Source organism: Gossypium raimondii, chromosome 13, assembly GCF_025698545.1.
Source record: "Gossypium raimondii isolate GPD5lz chromosome 13, ASM2569854v1, whole genome shotgun sequence".
Lineage (NCBI taxonomy): Eukaryota > Viridiplantae > Streptophyta > Magnoliopsida > Malvales > Malvaceae > Gossypium > Gossypium raimondii.
The window spans coordinates 13,190,439-13,213,155 of NC_068577.1; the positions used below are offsets into that span (position 1 = coordinate 13,190,439).

General features: G+C 33.2%; 1 pseudogene; it reads left to right on the top strand.

Moving 5' to 3' along the window:
• The first annotated feature begins 21,539 nt into the window (after positions 1 to 21,539).
• Positions 21,540 to 21,628, top strand: LOC128036432 (small nucleolar RNA R71; annotated as a pseudogene).
• Positions 21,629 to 22,717: the final 1,089 nt, after the last annotated feature.

The window sequence follows — 22,717 nt, forward strand, 5'->3', positions numbered from 1 at the left end:
TTCCATAAGTGAAAAAATATAAAAGTATTAAATATTAAAATAAAATAATATAAATATTTTTAAAAAATTTAAAAATAAGATGGGTTGGCCTAAAATGGACTTAGGTTAGTCATTTATAAATATGGGTTGGACAAAATTTTAGATTTGAGTCAGACCGAGCTTGAGCAATCATAGAGTGTACTAATATCATGTTTAAGTTTGACCCGAACTCGACTCTACCCAATTCATGAACACCTCTAATTATAAGGGGACTGCTAAACATGGTTTGTTGAACAGAGCCAGATTAGTCAGTCGAACAAGTTGGACCGGGATCAATCGAGGTACCAATCTAAAGAAAGGCTTTAGAGCACTTGAGTCGTGAACTGGGCTAAAAAAATCAGTTGAATCAGTAATTAAATCAATTTTTAATATTTTTATTTCTATAATATTTTTAATTATTTATTTAATCGAACCGTCTAGACTAATTTAATCAACTAACCAGTAACCTAATTAATTCGACCATCAATTTGATTTTGGATACTAAGAAATATCATTATAACTATTTTTGTATATGTGTTTTCCTTTAATAAATCCCATTAATTGTGGATCACATGCTCTAGATGTAGGTAATTAATATCCTTTTATGTGGGTAATTCTTGTGTATATAAACACTCGCAAATGAAATGGCAGAAAATCCCCACCTAATTCTTTATTTATTCCTTCTCACTTTCTTCATTTCTTAACATCTCTTTGATAAAAACTAGTAAGGTAGTTTTTGGAAAACTATTTAGTAATTAAATTTGAGTGTAATAACTTATAAATACCAAATGATCATAAGTTTAGATAACTATTATAATTGATAGGTCCTACAAAATTGGATGTAATTGGAGTACACCAATTACACTTTCTCATTCTTAGGGGAGGGTGAGAATTGAAATAATTACTCAAATAATTACACCCAAATTTAATTACCTTATAGCTTTCCAAACACTTATACATGATGTCACACCCCAAGTCTGGTGGATCTGAGATTGAGACGTGTAGCAGTAAAATTTTCTATTTGGCAAATTATAATCCACCCATATGTTTTCCTTTGGCGAATAAGAGTAAGCGTATAGTAATTTTCGTGTAAGTAAATGAAATTTTAATTTGGGTTATTTCAAAGAAAAAGATTTTGTTAAGAAAAAAGGTAATTATTGCATGAGTTACTGCCAAATATTTATAATACGCCTAGCTTGTCTGAGTACTGTACTTGTTAAGTTTGTACAGTGATCTGGTAGGAAGTCAAATAGGAATGGTTAGTCAAATAGGAAGTCAAGTAATATTTATTCAGGATCCTCATTTATGTTTTTCTCGGAATCTATAGGCCACTAAAAAGGACAAATTATGAATTCAAGTGACACTTGTTAAATTCCTCTAAAGTGCAAGCTGGTTTATATATATGTGTGTGTGTAGAAGGTTCGTGGGGAAGTTTTCTTCTTCTTTCAATATTGGTCTCTGATTCTTTTTATTTCGTTCAAAAGTCATCTTTCCTCATTAGACTAGAAGCTAAAAATTTTGGGAATAATCAGAGGATGTTCTATCTTCTGGTAAGTCTAACAATTTTGCATGTTAAGAGTAAGGGTACTATGATATATATATATATATATATGCAACAAGTTATGATTAAGAGGTCTTGCATGGGGGTTATCTGTAGATGAGATGTTAGTAATCTGTCTGTAAATGAGTTTTAATAGTGAATCCATGTTCTTTTAAGTAGTTTATGCTACGAGTTCGTGAAAGACGTTCAAAATTGAGGATTTTGACCTTCAGCAAGGTAAGTCTCTAATATCATCATACAAGTCCATTTTTATAGATTGTTTGTAATTGATGTTCCTAAAAACAACGTGTGAATATTTGAATATTTTTTTAAAATAGTTATGAAATCTTAGTTTAGTTTACAGGTGAGTCTAATAAGTAATGAGTTGTATGTATGGGTGTACATGATTCTGTGAAGCAACTCTGTATGTGTACCTTGTGTATTTGAGAAGTATACTATGATATGTGATCGTGTCAATGTGTGTAAAGCGTGTACTAAGTATGATTTGGTTAAGAAAATGAGTTTAGCATATCTGAGTGGGTACTTATGTTAGATTTGAGGTGTGAGTAATAAGGTTGGGGAAATAGGGTGTAGCTCAGTGTTGGAAAGTCATGTGATGTGAGTTTTGACACCACAGTGGTAATCGATGAAGTCTATCGGGACAGTAAACATGAATTATGTTTTGTAAATTCTAAAGAAAGTACATGGCCATGACATATTTCTGAAAAAGGGGCAAATGAGCTGCAATTATTGATTGAGATTTCCTACATGTACCAGGGCGATGATGGGAAAATCTTACGCGATGTGAGTTTAGGCAAATTCATATCACAAACACGACAATTTAGGGGGTGCTTGGGTGGTATTCTATTTAGCCTTTGTAGTGTATTATGGTTTGGCCTTCGTGGCATTTTGTTAGCCTTTGAGGTACTCTATTAGCCTTTGTGGCATATTCCATATGATGCCTTTGTGGCATATCTCTGTCTGGTCCTTGTGGTGTATTCTGACAAATCTATGATAATGATATGATTTGTTTGAAATTATTTGGCGTGGAAAGTTTTGTGGTGAAATTGAATAAGTTTTAAAGGAAGTTTCTTGAAAAGAAGTATAAATCAGTATGTTTAATGAGGGTATCTGCTGTGGTTATCTACCAAGTTTATTATAAGGGCATATTCGATGTAAGGGTTTGTCAGTTTGAGCTATCCGTGTTATTAAGGTGGAAATATGAGTTATCTAGTATTTATTATTTGTGAATAGTATGATGGCTTGTTTTGAGACTTGAAGGAATTTGAGTTGTTCGCTAATTTGAAGGTCTTGTGCTCTGTAACAAAGACGTGTGAATTTTTTTTGAATGATTTGAAGTGGTTCTCATCAGTGTGAGTATGTATTTGGTTGAGATAGAATATAGTTCAATTAAGGTTTGATTTAGCAAGACCAGTAAGTGGTATCCACTAAGGATAATGTCTACGGTTAACTATTTAAAATTGTCTGAAGAGAAAAGGAAAAGGTTGTATCGTCTGTTAAGATCTAGAGATAGCCAAGCAGTTAGACGAATGATGATACGTTAAGAATTATGAGTGGTGTATAAGTATGTGATCATTTAATTGACAATGTGAATGTATTTTCCAAAGATAGATATGAGGAAATCCAAATATTCAAGATGAAGAGTTCAGCATGATAAGTTAAAAAGGTATGTTGTGTCCAATCTCACTAAGTTCCTTTGAACTCACTAAATGTTATGTTTATATTTCAGGTGTTGTTGTTTAAGTGTGTCCGCTAAGAGGGATAAGTCAGGAGTACGTCAGAGAAGTAGCGAACAGGGAAAATTTTGCATACAGTGCGCTTGTTTGGACAAGTGGTGTATCGTAGTATTACACCATATGAGTTTGTTTTAATAAACTTATGTATTGCAATAAATTTTTATAGATATAATGTTTGATGTTTGAATATATTTTCTTGTTTAATAATGAATAATGGTAAGCGTTAAGGAAAAATTTTCTTGAGTCAAAATATAAGAATCTTGTTTAATAATTTTGTTAAGTGAATTATGTAAAAATACGAAGATCTAGACATGGAGAATCGGGTCAGGTTGAGGGCATTACACATGATTTAACTTTAGAAAACTATTTTTATACAAGTTATAACAATTATGTTATAAGCATAAACATGTATGAATGTTTGAGATAGTTCTGACTAAAAACTTTTTAAAATTATATTATAAATCTTAAAAATTATATAATAAAAATAATTTATGTGCATTTTATAATGTTAAAATAGAAATTTTATATTATTTAAATCCTAAAATTCAAAATTTAAGGCCAAAAATATATTATAAAAATAATTTACATGTTATAATATACTTATTTATAAAAAACCGTATGATCAAAAGGTATGGACATAACTTATTTACGTGTTCATGTTATATATTATAAAAATAATAATATACTTTTTTGACAAAAACTAATAATATAATTATTTATAAAAAGTTATATTTTCCCATAACTTATAAAAAATAACTTTATAAAGTTATGACAAAAAATATATTATTCATAAGTATTGTAAAAATTATCGATATTTTATAAAACCTTTTTTATAAAGACTATATATTATAAATTTTATATTATTTTAACTCAATTTACGTATTATAAAAAAGTTATAACTTAGCATTAGTCTTTCTCCAAATTAAGTTTATATAAGTTCTTATAATAAAAACTACAAACTATTTGCACCATGAACCTAAATATTATGTGATAAATGCTAATTATGGAAATACAAAAGGTTCTCTCGCACCATATCATGGGGTGCGATACCATTTAAGAGAATGAAGCCTGACAAAAGCACCAGAGAAGGCTCGCAAACTCTTTAATTTGATACCTTCAAAGGTTTGTAATGTCATTAGGAGGACATTTGTTGTTTTAAAAAAGAATTTTCATATTAACATCACTTTAGTATAGTATAAAAAAAAAACAAAGTTAGATAGTACTAACATGTTGCATACTTCATAACTTCATTCATAGGTGGAATTAGGATAATTCATACTTTGAAATGTAGATGGAAGAATGAGTTCTTGATAATATTAATTATACATATTGAATTCGGATGATAAAGAACTCGTTAGAGACCAACAAATGATGATAAGGAGTATATGTTAAATGTTAAAGAGGAATAGCCAAACAAATATGAAACATTAGAGCAATTAGATAAAATTGTATATGATTTTTATTTTTCTTGTTATTTTTATTAGTATTAGTATTAGAGACTACTTTATTAAACGAACATATTACGTATGATGATTTGGTTTTAATTTTTGTTACTCGTTTAGAATTTTTTTATTGTCTTGATAGTTTTTTATAGTAATTAATATTTTTTAAAAGATAAACTATGTAACTATGTAATTATAATTTGTACTATCAAGCATGACATGAGAAATTAAGATGTAATTACACTCTATCATCAAACACATCTAGAGAATTATAATTCTTTATAATTACAAAAAGTGTACTTGCTACCCTAGTAATTACAGATTAGATGATATTCTTAGCACAACATTCACCATAAAAGCTCATACAAAGTATAAAAGAGATGAAAGGAAATATTATCGGCCAAAAATTTGTATACATAAATTTTGAGTATAAATAAGATCTAAAAGTTGAAATAAATAAATATTTTTATAAAATTAGGTTAGAATCTCTAAATAAATCTTTTTTTATTTTTCTCTTCAATGTAACTACAATCCAATGGTCGTATAAATTTGATCATGGATTGAAGTGCTTTGTTTCAAGTATCGTGAATGCCTTTGAAAATGAGATTTGACCACCTTTTATAAATGTTTTACCATCTCCTTGAGTCCTGTGGCGCCCCAAATCTAACCGAGACAGTCCAATCTGAATCCGGAACGTCACATTAGTCACTTATGTGACCATACCGCAAACCACCATTTACACCATAGCATAATTAAGCATAGTTATCAATTAACAGTTATGAATAACATACAAACCCAAGTCTTATGCTTATCTAGCAAAAATCATCAAAATAACAATCAGGGGTAAAATCATCATTTAACACACAACATGCGAATCATTCGTAATTCAACAAATTAATCATACATTTAGCTTTTTTAGAGTATCATATGAAACCATATTTGAAAGAATCAACCAATAGGTAAAACTCATTTTATTTTTAAAATAAAGGTTTAAGGACTAAATTGTAAATTTAGCAAAATAACTAGAAAATCTTTTTGCAAAATTAAAAGTAGGATCATGAAATTAGGCATATAAAACTTATTGATGATAATTTTGAAGGCATTTCATAGCAATTAAGAACTCTAATAGTAATACATAAAAATCAAGACTTAATTGCAAAGATAACATAACATGACAAAAACATATCGTGAGTCACGTCGTGACAACGCGAATGACACATTGCGACATGCTCTGGTAAAGACATCATGTCTCGAAAACATGAAAATAAATGTCTCAACGTCGACCCCTCATCACGATGTCATACCAACATCATCGCGACGTTGTTTGCAAATTCTGCAAAAACAACCTAGCAACTTGTACTTACCATTTCGACTCAGACAAACATACCATATCATGTTTTTATGCCAGTTTCTCACTTCAAACACATCATATAGCATACAAAGATCATTCAAAACATGCTCAATTATTCTATAATATACCATATCCAAATTACACACTCTAAGTAATTAGCTATGATAACATGCATTCCTAAATTCATATCTCAATTACACATGTCAAATTTGCATTTCATGCATTTTTAAGAGCAATATAGGTTCATTTCATACCAAATGGTCATTTTAAACTTCTCCAAACATTTAGCAAACCATTTAAGCATCTACAACAATATCTCACCAAGAGACATGAACACTATTCATCATACATCTCAACCAAAACCATACATTGTTCAACCATCAATCACAAACTTCAATCACACATGTAGGGGTGTTCATTCGGTTAACCGACCGATTAACCGACCCGAAATAACATTAACCGAATTAACCGACCTTTCAAAATCTTTAACCGTTAACCGAACCGAAATTTTTTTCAAAAAAATTAACCGAATCGAAATTTTTGGTTAATTGATTGATTAACCGAATTAACCGAAAATTATATGTTTTTTATTTTTGGTTAAAATTAACCAATTAACCGAATTACCCGAATTACCCGAATTAACCGAATTACCCGAATTGACCAAATTAAAAAAATTGAATCACTACATAATGAAATTATTTTTAGACTTTTAGAATTTAGTTTTAGTCTTAGTTTTAAATTTTTTTATTTATTAAATTATTTGTAATTTAATTTTATGATTGGGTTGGGTTGGGTAATTAGGTTGGGTTGAATACTTGGGTTTAGATTGGGTTTAGGTGAATAGTGGGCCTATTTATATATTATAATTTTATTTATTAATTTTTTGTTAATCAGAAAAAATTGATTAACAAACAGGTTTGAACGAATTAATGTTAACCAAAAATCAAAAAATAATTAACCGACCCCCGACCGAAAAAATTCGGTTAACCGACCGATTAACCGAATTCGGTCAATTAACCAAATTTTTTCGGTTTTACCCGAATTTTGCACACCCCTACACACTTGAAACCAAACATAAAAGTCTTTTAAACAGTCCATAAAATTCCATTTACAACCAAAAACAAAGTCAAGCCTAATCACCTCAAATATGGTCTCACATTACCTTTCTTTTGTAGTTGAAAACACATCACATACTCAAAATAGTTTGCCTTGCTTTGGATCACTTGGTTCACACACTCCTCCTCCTCGTTAAAGATATTCTTTGCAAAATATATTAATACGAGTGTGAGCTTATTCAAGCTCAATGAGTGCTCATGAAAGCCACAAAATAAACACATAATCCATGGTTAAGAGAAAGCATACTTTATCAATCATTCATGGCATTGCATTAAACATAACTTATAGCATTTCACGTTGATATATTGGCAATTTGTGACTATGAAACATGTATGGAAACATAATGCATTAGATAATCGAATCTCCAAACACTCCACATGAGTCTAAGAGTATATCAGATTCCCATATAAGTGTAGCATAAAGCTAACACTCTTCAAACACACCAAACAGTCCCGATTAAAAAAGCCAAGCTCATCATTTTCTTATCTCTCCAAACTAGTCCCAGGGCCTCAACACTCAAACATAAACAAATGGCGGTGAGTAGTCATAATCCTATGGCATGCTAATGATATCCAATGGTTCCAAGAGATCACAATTCCAACATATCCACTTATACACACATTTACTTATTATTTTATGCACACTTTCACTTGTCAATAACACTTATTCACATAATTTTCACAAACACTTTTAATGCACTCTCAAGTGTTATCACAATTGTTCAAAGAGCCATATTCACTTTAAATCACTTAGGTGTGTGTAAAACCAACAAGTAACTTATCATTCACTTTCATATACACATAGCACATGCTTAAATATCTCACATGTATCATATATCACAATATACAAACATCACATGTAATATAACATAGATCGAGTAAGAATCTTATACTCAGAACATAGAATAGGTGTTTAGGCTAACCTAAGCAGTGAGTTGTGCTTAGAAGCAGCGATTCTAAATACTCACCTATTCATTTTCACTCGTATACCGAAAGCTCAAATTAGCTTTTCTTTGCCCTTCGCTTTGCTCTTAGAGGCTTCTGATGGATCCGACAGTTTGCTTACTTATTAAACACAACATAAACTCATCACTAACAACCTTAATTACATTCAAACAACAACAAAATCATAGATCTATGCTTTTCCTTTCTTCATACTGAAAACTTAACTAGTTAATCGAGATAAGTGATTTTATTACTCAATTTTTATTTCTAATCCCTAAACATGTTTTTAAACATCCTAAACATCATATTATTATAGATCTAAGCCATCAAAAGCACCTAATTCTTCATATCTAACCTTTTCAGGAAATTGAGCTTACACGAACAATCAAATAGGAAAACTCTCAATTTCTTAAAATTCTTTAATGATCTATCAAATTGAGATGAAAAAAACCTTCTAATCAGTTCAAAACAAGTTGAAAATAAATTTAAAGTGGTCATTTAACTTAATATTTTGAGTTTCACCATTTTCAAGCCAAATTTCCATTTAAAAGCTTTAGATCTATGTACTTCTCAATATAATTGATTAAAATTTTAATTGTAAAACAACAAACTTAGATTTATCATAGAAATCAGAATGTTACCTCAATTGAAGAAAAACAACGAGTTGATACTCTAATTTGATGAAAAATGTTTGAGAATAGGTGAAGAAATTGATGAAGAAAAGAGGAATTTTATTTAAAATTGAAAGGAATTTTGGTGTTTGGAAAGCAAGAAAATGAGTAGGGATTAGTTAATTTGGGAGAAGAAAAAAAGCTCTGATTTAATTTTAGGGAATTTTTCAAATGGAAATCTCATGGGGGAAAAGAGATGTGGGTGGTATTTAAATAGGTAAGGGAGAAAAACATAATTTTTAATTTTGGGGATTTTACTTTTAAGACACTTTTTGTTTTTACCGTTTTTCAAATCAGTCCTTTCATTTAAATTAAGACGTATTTTCTTAATTATTTTCAAATCCAATTTTGTTTTTGAAATCCATTTTAAGAAAATTATTTCTCGAATGCTTAATTTTAATTTTTCGACTCTAAATTTTATACCCGGTTATTATTTTAATATTTTATTTATTAATCATTATGAAACTAACTTTAGGATCCGAATCGGATTCTTGGTTTCCTAATCCGATGCTACTAGACCGATTCTTGGTATGTAACAAGTCCCCCACACATGTCCCTAGTTGTCACACCCTGAAAATCTGGTTAGAAAAATTAGGTAACTTAATTGTGGGCTCGAGTAAGATATCGGATTTAGTGTCGTAGAAATTAAAAGTTAATGAAATAAAATAAAAATAAGATAAGCAATTAATTAGGTAATAATAATAGTAATAATTTAAAAATAAATAATAATTGAGTTAATAAAAATATATTAGTAAGGATTAAATTGGAACAATTATTAAATTCGGGGTCTAGTGTGTAAATTAAGAGATTTAATAGAAATGGGAGCTATTAGAACAAGGGAGGAAATAGGAGGGGGCTTGGGGTAAATATCCCAAATTTTAAAATTTGGTTGGCTATATAAAACCACCCACTATCCCTTCCCTCCACACTTTCAACCATTTCAAAAGTAAGTTAGATTTGAAAAATTAAGAGTTTTCTCTCAAATTCCCTTCATCCTTTTGATTTTCCTAGGTTCCAAACATATTTTTCCTTCTTAATTTTAAAAGAAATCCACTTTTTATTCTCCAATTTTCTATTAGCACTTAGCTCGTTTTTGCTCAAAATTACTTCCATTTTGTGGATATATTCAAATTAAAGGTAAACATTTTGATTTCTTATGGCTTAAACATTTAATATGTGATTTTAATTCGTGTTTTCATGGATCTAAGCAAGAAATCATAGGATCTATGGTTTCAAAGCTTGATTTTGCATAAAATGGTTAATCTCGTATTAGAAGGCTAAGTGATGATTTTAAAATGTTTTTCAACTCAGTTTGACATAAATAAGAGGTTTATAAACTAGATTCAATAAGTCTTTAAAGAATTTTTCATGAATCAAATTGTTTTTCTTTCATAAGATTGAAAATGTATGTGATTTTTTCAGAAAATTTTGATTTGTGAAATTGAGTAAAATTAAAGGCTTAGATCCGTAATTAGGTACTAGATCAGATGTTAAGAAGTGAAAATCGAGCATTTAATTGAGTTTTATTGAAGTAAATAGGAGGTTCAAGTCATGCCAGGTGAGCTCGCCAGATTAGGAAAGAGTGGTGAGCTGTTGATAGTTGTTAGATGGTTATATTAATTGTGAATGATAGTAATATTTATATTCTCATGTTATGCAAAGCCACTCAACATGAAGGTGCATCTACAAGCAAGGACAAGGACAAAAAGGTGGTAGGGCTTGACGGGAACTGTGAACCACAAATGAGTATTTTTGGCATATCACACTTAAATACGAGTTCACGTGCTAAGGGAGACCAGGTAGGCATTCTAACCCCTTAATTACATGTGTGAGCCTTGTTATATTTTTTTATGTGAGCCTTATTTGTGACTTACGAGACTATTTAAATTGTATGCGAACCTTATTATCTTAGTGTATGCGAGTTTATGTTCAGTGCGAGCCTATATATGCAAGCTTATGTACGCGAACCCTCATGTGCCACCATATATATATGAGTGTATATGCAAGCCTATAGTTATGAGCCACATGTACAAGCCTTAAGTTAGGTGCGAACCCATATCTTGTATGTGAACCAAGTTATATTACATGCGATACTTAATATCGTGTGAGCCTATATATATGTGAAAACCCATATGTTAATGCGATGCTATGTGTAATGTGAGCCTTGCAGTATTGCGAGCTCTGCCAAAGTGAACATTTCTATTGCGAGTTGTACCATGTGAGCTTTGCTACTAAGTGCGAGCCCTACATTATGTTTATTGTGAATATGTGAAAAATGATATGTTGGCATCATGAACATTTGAAACCATTGGATATTATTGGCAGGCCATAGGATTGTGAGTACATGTTAAGGCTTTGCGGCCCAGAGATAGCATTGGAGAGATAAGAGAATGTCGAGCATAACTTCATTCATCATAGGTAGTATGGTGTGTTTTGGAAGTGTAAGCATTCGTGCTACACTTATCGAAGGTTGCGTACGACTCTTTGAGTAATTTGGAGTGTTTTGGAGATCTGCTTATCCAATCCATATATAATATGATTATATTTCACATTCACAATTTGCCAATATATCACTATATTGTGTGTAAATATAACATATTATGCAAATTGTTTCAGCATGATTATTTTCTTGCATGAATGGTGTGTTTATTTGTGCTATAAGTTTGAGCACTCACTAAGCTGAATAAGCTTACACTCCTTTCGTATACCTTGCAGATAAGTAACTAGCGAGACATGTGGTGAATTGTGGCAACTTAGTGATCCATCAGAAGGCAAATCCTTCCTAGTATGTGACATATTTTCAAAACCTAGAGTGGAAGGCAATGTGGGATTGTCCTATAGGATTAGAATTAGACTTAGACATTTAAATAAAATTTTATGGGTTCTAAATAGACATTATAGACTGTTTAATTTTGGATTTTGGACTTTATAATTGTTTTTTTGAATGATGCTTGATTAGATGAAGCTATATGATGAATGCTTAATTGATTTGTTAAATTATTGCACTAATATACTTATGTAGCCAAGGTGATCACTGAGTATTAAGGTACGCCTTTAAAATATGGTTTAATTGAGAAAAAGAGTTAGCTTAGAATTCATGTAACAAATATAATAACAAGAGAATAGAACCTACAAACCAATTAGGAGTAGTGCAAGAGTGGGGGTCTCGCTAGTGTTAAAGGAGTCACAATAGGGTTAGGACTTCACCACATGTAGAGTTTGCCAAGTGAGGGGTTCGCCAACTTAAAGGAGGTTCGCCAAAACTTAGTTTCCATTAGTAAGTTAGTTCTCTGAAATAAGTAGGTCCACCAAAAACCATGTGAGTTCACCACTTAGGAGCTTGCTAGTAGGGATCGCCACGTTGGGATAGGTTCGCCAACCAATAAGGAGTTTGCTAACTATTAGGTTTGCCAGTGTGATGGGTATGCCGGGTTAGTAAGTTCGCCAAAATAAGGGTGTCTACTAGTGTGGGTCTATTCGCTAGAGAGTTTAGGTTCGCCAAACATTAGGGTGTTCGCCATAGGCAATGGGTACTGGTTCACTAGATTTGGGGGTTCACCAGTCTAAGGGGTCATAAAAAATTTGTGAGCTAAGTCATCAGTTAGGATGCAAACCAAGGGGGTTCACGGGGCCAGTCATGACCTGTATTCGGCAGGTTGTTGCGAGCTGATAGGTTTTTAGTAGGTGGCTTAAACTTGAAATTATTGTGCTATGTTTTTATGATGTGTTTAGAAAAGAATGTAACTAGGTTTGTTTTTAATATGATTTATGTTGCAAGTGTGTAATGCATGGTCGGTTAGTGTGTGTCGAGATGTTTTAACAGAGATTCACTTCGATGGATAATGTGACGTTCAAAATTCGGGTTAGACCGTCCCGGATAGGTTTAGGGCACCAAACCAGTAGGCGAATCTCATACCATAGGCGTGTCCTCATTGGATGAACCTCACACCAATCAGACCTTAGACATCAGTTAGCATCATGGAGAACTTTTGCTAAGCCATGTTTGGTAGGAGCACGTGGCACCTTGGTCACATTGATTACTTAGTTTTCATAAGATGTTGCGTCTCTGACCTAGAAGGTCACATCACCGCCACTGTAAAGAGACACGATGTGAATCTATCGCCATTGAACTCAAGACGCATGGAATCCATTGTCTCTCATATATAATCCCACTTATATCACCAGAGAGATAATTGAACACACATTTTTACACTTAAAACCTTCTTTTACGATTACTTGCACTCTTACTTTCTAAATTTCCTACACCATCACGGTATACAATAGCTCTCCGACCCAAAATAGGATGACTCATCATCATCACCACGAACTACTCATTTTTGATTTCATTTGTAAAAAGATTTGTGTGGTGAGTGTGGACAGCAATGGCCAATCCAAATTACAGTGTTCCACCAACCAATGAACATAACCCCTATGACGACCAACAAAACCCCAGAGAGGCGTTGTATACACAAATCTCGAGTCGAAAGTTGACTTGAAAATTTGGAGTCAAATTTTATTTGTAACTTTGAAAAAAAAGTTACAATCATTGGAAATTTCTTGAATACAAAGCAAACTACCTTGATGTTTCTCTTTAGTTTGAGCTTCGATCCAAGGGTCGTCTAAATTGGTCTTGGAAAGATGCAAATTACTTTAAGGGTCATGCTGACTGGCTCTTGAAACAAGTTTAATCCTCCTTTCTACAGTTGATTTGGATCGAAAGGTGGCTTTCTTCATAAACAACTTTTAGCTTCTTCTCCATGGTTGAACTAGATCGGAAGGCGACTTTCGTTTAAAACTGTGATGCATTTGTAAACCAGCTAAAAATTAAAAAAGGGCAAGTGAACCTATCAATTAATAGTATAGATACGATGAGTAAAGATATAATTTCCACAAGGACTAAAAGTACTAGTAATTACTATCTTTCTATTATTTAATCGAAAATTTGGAGAGATTGATTAAAACTAAAATTAACTCAATTAATTAACTAAAGAACACGATAAATAATGGATTAGGAAAACAAATGATTAACAACCAAAAAGTGAAACAATACCCAAGAAAGAATCCACTTAGATTTCATCTGTCATTATCAATCTGAATTAAACAATTTCTTCACTTAGTATTTTGATGTGTAGAAATCCCTATATTATGGTAATATCTCTTTCGAGAGTAAGAGAAGCTGACTCTAGGTTGATTAATTTGAATTTCTTTCTAATTAAAACCCTTATTATCACATGAACTCATTCTATGGATCCCCGTATTAGATTTGACTCTAATCCGGTAGGTTTAGGTCGCCCTATTTCTAGAATTGCATGCAACTCCACTCAATTATGCTAGATCTACTCTTAAACAGGGACTTTTCCTCCTTTGATTTAAGGACATCAAACATGGATTAATAGTCTAGAAATATTAAATCAAGAATTAAGCACACATAATTGATAACAAGATTTAAGTATTTATTGCGTAAAATAGAAATCAAAAGACAAAATTCATCATAGGGTTCATCTCCCCAAAATATTTAGAAAATTAGTTCATAATCACAAATAAAAACATCTCAAAGACAGTATAACCACTGGAAATAAAGAAATTCATAATAAAATTCAAAGAAATAAAAAGGAGATATTCAATCTTTATGGAAATATGCTTCAAAGTCAGCTTGAATGGTGTTTTCTGAGTCGTTTTCTTATGTATTCTCTGACAGTTCCCTCCCTTCTTCTTATATTTGGTATATATAGGTCTTAGAATGCCCGAAAAATCTAAAACTTATGTTTTTCCACATTTTCGGAGTGTAGTTTGCGGTTTCCACACGGTCTGGCACATGGTCATATGATAGACTGTGTGGCTCACACGGCCGTGTACCCAGCCTGTATGGGAGGGTGCAGCCCGTGTAGCCCTTGTACCTTACTCTAATATTTCGATTTTTGCTCCTTTTGCTCCCGAATTCTCTCCTAATTATAAAACCATGAATTTAAAGGATTAGGAGCATAAATTCACCATTTTACATCAAAATAATCATCCAAAAACATATGAAGAATGAGATTATAACATGTTACTTTTAGCACTTATCGATTATCCCCACACTTAAGCGTTTGCTTGTCCTCAAGCAAAATCCTCAACCCACATTCAAGTTAAATTTTCTCAATTTTTCATTTTTATCAATATTGTTTCAAGATAATTCGCAAACAATCATGCATTGTAAATTCAACCGAATGGATACTAAAGATTCAAGCAGTCCAAGCTAAAATTTTTTAAGCACTAAACGTAGGTGTCTCCCTTTATCTAAATAATTACCTTAAATTCAAAATCAACAAGAATTGACATCCTCACTAAAGATTCACTCAAAGCACTCAAAGTATTTAAGGTTCAAGTCATATGCACTCAATAGTCGAACAAGAAATGCCATTACCATAGGCTTGCTTTAAAATCAAATCTCCACCTCTATAAAATGAGATGACACATTAATCAAGAGGTCTTTAAAAGGTTGTAACTGGGCTTAGGTTAAGGGTATAGAAAGGGCCAGAAAGTTTTTTATAATCGAGATCGAATTAATAAGTTACCAAACTTGAAAAACAACCAGTTACTGAATTAAGAGAAATTACAAACTAACTATTCAAGCTCAATCAATTTTTTTTTCATTTTCATTTTGTTTTCTCTCTATTTTTTAGAACAAGAATAGAATTCAACAATTCAAAAAAAGAAGAAAGAAACATAGCTAGGCAACTAACCAAATCAAATCTCGACAAAAAGGGAGTCAGTAAAAAGGATAATTTTATAGCATAGATATGGGTTACGAGTTAACATTAACGGGTTAGAAAAAAAATGTGTTAGGATCAACGGAGTTTACTAAAGGTTAATTAAATAGGTAAGCTTTTTACAGGTCAAGTGGGTTAAATCCTAAGTGTCTCTATCATCTTAGTATATTAAATTAATAATGTGGTCTCGACATGTATAATTGAAGCAAGTTTTAGAATAACAAATCAAGTTTAGACACTTGCAAAAAAAAAATGAGCATGAAAAATATATGCTCTATAGGCTCAAAAGCTCACAAAAAATATGACTTTGATTTCAGACTTGTAATTTTGAAAATTTGAAGATAATAATTCAATTCAAGGAGGCAACCTAAAATAATAATTTCTGAAGAACAACTTATCATGCTTGACTCTCTTGTGTCTTAAAGTATAAATCAACCAATGCATAAAAATCCACATATTAATCCAAAACAACATCAATAAAAATTCCAATTAAAAAAATCACTCTAATGGAGGGTATGAGAAAATTACTTAAACACAACAAATATTTTAGGGATTTTATCACAAATAAACAAACAACCTCCCTACACTTAAGATGTACATTTTTCTCAATGTACAAACAAATATAAGCATAGAATAAGCACAATATCAAGAGAAGGAGAAAACTGAAAATGCCCTGAATTTGGATGAAATTGCCAGAACTGAAAATGCCCTGAATTTGGATCAAATTGCCAGAATAGTGAAAATCGACATTGTGGGAAAATCTAAATGTAGTGCATGTTTTTTAGAAAACTAATAAGAAGATAAATAAAAATAAATAAGAAGATAAAGTGATTACAAACTCGAATAAAAAAACAATCAAAATAATAAAAATAACAAAATAGTTCAAAATAAAAATAAAATAAAGAAGTCTCACAAATAAAAATAAAAGTATAAATGAAAATAAAAATAAAAATAAAAATAAAAATAAATAAAGCAAATCAAATGAAATTAGATCAATGTTCGTCGTCGTGAGAGGCATCGAGATCGTGCAATGCATAATTAGAATGGGAGATATGAAAGTACTGGCGTATCTGATGCAAAGCTGTGTCGATGCTATCAAACCACTCAAAGCACTGCTGCTTAAAACGGTCAAACCACTCAGAATCAGAATGGGAGATATGAAAGTACTAGCGTATCTGATGCAAAGCTGTGTCGATGCTATCAAACCACTCAAACCACCGCTGCTTAAAACGGTCAAACACTCAGAAAGATCCTCGAGTGTAACAACATGAGCTGTGGTAGAGTGATTTGGCGAAGGAGAACGAGGTAGGTCCGCATGGCGAGGAATATTATCATCTAGAAACTCCTCGTGCTCATCCTAAGGATCGAAATGAGACAATATATATCGATGAGAACCCACTCTATGCTGTCGCTCAATCATCCTCATGTGACTCATAATTGATAATCCTTGCGGGATCATCTATCCAACCAGTGTAAAGGAGGATGTCTACTCTAGAGTATCAAGAAGGCCAAAATACCTTGCTAGGCAAGTCACGTAAGGGCCCAAACAGAAAGGACCCTTCCTACTACAGTCGGACTGGTGGCGAAGAGATAGGGCGATGAAGTCTACAAGATCGAATGGGCGTTGCATCTCCATGCTCAAAAGAAAGTAGGCATCATAAGTACCGACGACCCTGGTGCTCTCCCTCCGACCGATTAAAGTGTGCGCCAAAATGGTATGGATGTAGCGTAGTGCCGGAGGTAGAGAAGTTGCCTTTGATTGACTTGGGTTGTATGGTGTTGTAGTCACGGAAATATTAGTCCAACAGAGAGAAGGTGACTGATGAATGTGGCGGCATAATGTGGGGAACTCATCGGTACTCATGAACTCCTCAGAATAGAGTCCAAGGCTAGCTCCAAATCCAAGGATGCTCAGATAACGCATCATACCACCAAGTCTAAAGGAAATAGTGCACGACTCAATCCACTGCGACATAACTCACTGTAGAGAGAATGTCGAACAGAACTCCTGTGTGAGTTCTTAATAAGTAGGCTCGATGATGGTGAAAAATCAGTCCCATTGAGTTGTATCAATCAGTGCTCGCACTCTATCAGCTAAGTGGACTACCTGCAATGCCTCCCAGTCTATGCAACAACCTAAACCCAAGGGTCGGTGCCTACTGTGATGATATTGGTCCTTGTGAGGACTCGGTGGAAACTGTAGACATGGATGGCATGTGACTGAGGTAGGGCCCAAAAATGAGGTCACTCCCAGTGTCTTCTGCTTTTTTGAATCGGGAATAACAACTTTAGATTTACCTCTCATGTTTTTCATGGTGCCTAAAATAAAAGATAATAGCTAGAATCAGAGAACCAGAAGAATTAGCATCACCAATATTTAACCTAGCAAATAAACCAATCTGCATGTAGCATAAAATGATTCAACACACAATTCAGCTCAAGACAACACCGAATCACGTAATTATTATAACCTAAAATCTACTCCTAATATCAACTAAAACTAATAGTAATTAGGCATAATAATTTAACTGAACTAAGTTAACAACTAAGATACCAAACAGTAATAATAGTAAATAGCATAATAAACATATAACTAATAATAATGACAAAAACTAAATCTAATACTAAAAAAAGTAATCGAAAACAAATAAAAAATAAGATTAATAAATAAATAAAATAATAATAAGAAATAAAATAAATAATAAATAATAAAAATAAGAAATAAACCAAACAGTGGTAGGGGAATGCGACGGTGGTGATGGAGGCACGTACGGCGGCGGTCAACGAATATAGGTGAAACGGTCGGTAATGATGTGGTAAAGGATCGGTGGAGAAGGAAGGCAAAGGCACGATAAATAGTGGATGTAGAGGGGGAAAAAGTGAAGGAAAGGGACGGAGGTTTGAACTGATGTCGTGCTCGATGGTTAGAGGTAATGGTGGTGGTGCATAGGTGTAGTGGTCGAAACAGTGAAGGGTAAAGGGATTTGGGTCAACGAAGAGTAGAGGAGAAAGGGGAAAGGAGAAGGGGGGCTAGTGTGCAAGGTTTGGCCAATGAAAATGTAGCAACGAAGGGAGCGATGGTGCATGGTGATCGGACCGGCGAAAGTGATATGTGATTGGTGAAGTGGATGGGTTGAAGGAGATCAAAGGGGGAAGGGGATGGGAATCGGCTGAATTGGCGTGAATAAAAGTGAAAAAAAGAAAAACAATTAGGGTTTTTAGATTTTTTTTGGGACACGATCGTGTATAGGCCTGTGTTGGCCCACATGACCATGTCTCGTGCCTAAGTAATCCCTCTCAGGCCGTGTGCTACTTTGAAAGTTTTAAAAAATTAAGTTTCAAGACTCACACGGTTGTGTCGCCAGGCCGTGTAGTCAGTCTTAGCCTGTGTGATGCTTCGAAATTCAAAAAAAAATTTACCCAGTAGCCACACGGCCTAGGACACGTCTGTCTGTCCAGGTTGTGTGTGCCAGGCCGTGTGCGATCACCCTTCGCTTCTCCCATGACCGTGTGCATGACCATTTGGGTCACACGATCTCACACATGCTTGTGAGATAGGCCGCGTGTCTCACACGACCATATCTCTAGCCCGAGTAACTCTTTGTAGCCATGTGGGACAAATTAAAATTGAAAAAAATTAGCTCCAATATCCACACGGCCTAGGACACGTCCGTGTGTCCAGGTCTTGTGTTCCACATGCCCGTGTGTCCAAGCAGTGCATTCCACATGGCCGTGTCTCCAGGCCTTATGGACCACTCCAGACCGTGTGACCCATTTTTTGTATTTTTTTAAAAATTTTTAAATAATAAATATAAAATTGAATGTAATTAATTTTAACTTTTTTTTGAAGTTTTTCTTTCAATTTTTTTTAAGAAAGTAAAAAAAAGAAATATCACAAAAAAAGACATTCGGGTTGTCTCTCGAGAAGTATTTATTTAGAGTTTAAGATCAACTTCCCTTTTTAAACTCACGATTAAGGTAGATCTTGAAACTGAATCTCTTCTCTCTCGATATCAATTTTACCACTGAAATAAGGTTTGAGACGAGTTCTATTTACCTTGAATGTGCTGAATTCAGAATGTGTTACCTCAATTGTACCTTATGGAAAAATGATTTTTACCACAAATAGATTGGACCCTCTTGACTTAAACTCTGAAGGAAAAATTTGTGGATCTGATTTGTTAATAGTACTTTTTTCCCCAAATTTGAATTACATCATGGTGTTGTTTTGTTACTTCCTTTTTCTTTCTCGGTTTCTCATCAACCTTCATTCACCATTCATCTAGTTCGTCGAGCTACACCATTCGCTCTTCATTTGTCCCTTGAGTTTTATCACTTTGAATGAAATATGGCTCCAACATGTTTTCATGAGGAATATCCTGCAAAGAACGTTGAGCCACATGATTACTAACATTAACAGAACAATTAGTATCATCTCGCTCACTACGGACTCTCACAAAATCACATGCTTGAAGAGTAATCTTTTCATCACCTACACAAAGCACAAGTTCACCAGTACCTACATAAATAACAGTTCTAACAGTGACTAAAAGGGTCGACCCAAGATCATAGGTACCTCAATATCCTTATCCATGTCCAATACAAAAAAAATCAATAGGGAATATAAATTTATCGAGTTTCACAAGTACATCTTCAATAATACCCCTAGGATATCTAATTTATCTATTCGCTAATTGAATACTCATCCTAATGGGTTTGGCTTCCCCAAGACCAAGTTTTTTGAACATCTTATAAGGCATGACATTTATACTAGCCTCCAAATTTGCTAAAGCTTTTTCAATATTTAAACTACCAATGAGACAAGGAATAGTAAAACTCCCGAGATCTTTAAGTTTTTTGGGTAGTTTGTTTTGGAGAATGACCAAGCAAACTGCATTGAGCTCCACAGTCGACAAGTCGTCTAACTTTCTTTTATTTGTCAATAGCTCCTTTAAAAATTTTACATACTTTGGCATCTGCGAAAGGGTTTCAACAAACTGTAAGTTAATGTGCACTTTTTTTAAGAGTTTAAGAAATTTACTATATTGTTCTTTTATGTGGTATCTCTTCAATGCTACTGGATATAGAACTCGTGGTTTGTAGTCTTTGATTATCGGCTTATGTTCTTTCTTACTTTCCTCAACCTCACACTTTTCACAACAACTTTTAGCTTCGGTTTCTATTCAAGCTCTACTAACCCTTCCACTCTTTGAACAGTGGTTGCGTGGACTTGCTTCTTTGAGTTAGTTTCAGTGTTGCTAGGTAAACTATCTTGTGATATTTTCGAAACAAGTTTGGCAAGCTGTCTAATTTGATTTTCAATCCCATGAATCGATGCTTGTTAATTTTTCAATGTTGTCTCAGTGTTTGAGATCAAGTTTCTTACACTGAAATAAATTTAGCCAACATCTTCTCAAAGTTCAGTTTCTTCTCTTACTGATAAGGTTGCTGAAAACTTGAAGGGGGTTGTGACCTTTGATTTCCTTGACCACCCCAAGAGAAATTTGGATGGTTCCTCCAACTTGCATTATAGTTATTGTTATAGGGGTTATTTTGAGGTTTATAATTGTTACCCCTAAAGTTGAATTGCTCATGCTCCATGCTAGGACCGAAAGGCAAACATTCTAGATTGATCATCCCCTTTCCATTCCCATCATATTGCCCTAACGGATTCACCTTCTTAGAAAATTCAAACCATCAATTTTCTTACCAAGAGCTTCAACCTAATTTCCTAACATATAACTGCATCAATATTAAAAACACCAGCTACTTTAATTGGTTCCGTTCTCATGACTTGCCATTGATATTTATTTCGTTTCATATCCTCAATAAAATCTTGAGATGCCTCGGGTGTTTTATTATTCAGTGTTCCACCAGTTGCTACATCAATTAGTTGCCTAGTCAAGGGATTCAAACCGTTGTAGAAGGTTTGAACTTGCAACCACAAAAGTAATCCATGATGAGGACACCTTTTCAAAAGATCCTTAAATCTCTCCCATGCATCATATGATCCCAAGTCGTGATAGAACCTAATGGCAATAAATTCAACCACTATTTTGCCTTGTTCCTTAAAGAAAATGGGAACAACTGTAAGTATATGGCTTCATTAGTAACATCATTGATCTTGAAAGTGTCGCAAATCTTTAGAAAGTTAACCAAATAAGTATTCGGATCTTTGTCTTGCAAATTATCAAACTGAACATATTGTTGTACCATTTGAATTGTGTTCAGCTTCAGCTCAAAATTGTTTGCATTATTGGTAGGTCCCACAATACTCGATTCAACCCCAATCAGAGTGGGCTTAGCATAATCATACATAGTTCAAAGGGCTGGACGTGTAGGAGGTAGCTGATTATTTTGATTATCAATTTGAGCAAAAGAAGAGATGTCGTTCCTCAACTAAGCTATTTTAGCTGGTGGGAAGTACTTCAATAGAAATTTCTCGATCATCTGATCCCAAGTCGTGATAGAACCTCGTGGCAATAAATTCAACCACTATTTTGCCTTGTTCCTTAAAGAAAATGGGAACAACTGTAAGTATATGGCTTCATTAGTAACATCATTGATCTTGAAAGTGTCGCAAATCTTTAGAAAGTTAACCAAATAAGTATTCAGATCTTTGTCTTGCAAACTATCAAACTGAACATATTGTTGTACCATTTGAATTGTGTTCAGCTTCAGCTCAAAATTGTTTGCATTATTGGTAGGTCCCACAATACTCGATTCAACCCCAATCAGAGTGGGCTTAGCATAATCATACATAGTTCAAAGGGCTGGACGTGTAGGAGGTAGCTGATTATTTTGATTATCACCCATCTCCATAGTAATATCCTTTTCCTCTTGATCATCTATTATATTCTGTTGACTTTGCCTTACTTTTTTAACCTCTCTACGATTTCTGCGAGTAGTCTTTTCAATCTCACTGTCAAAAAGTAATGGATCCAACTGTTTTCATCTAATTATAAACCAAAAGAACCTGTTAGAATCAAACAAACAAAAAAATTTAGAACGTAAAAATTAAATTAAAAACAAAAAATAAAAAATGACTAAATTAATATAAATAAAAATTTCCTAATATTTTAGTCCCTGACAACGGCGCTAAAAACTTGATTGCAGTCGTAAACCAACT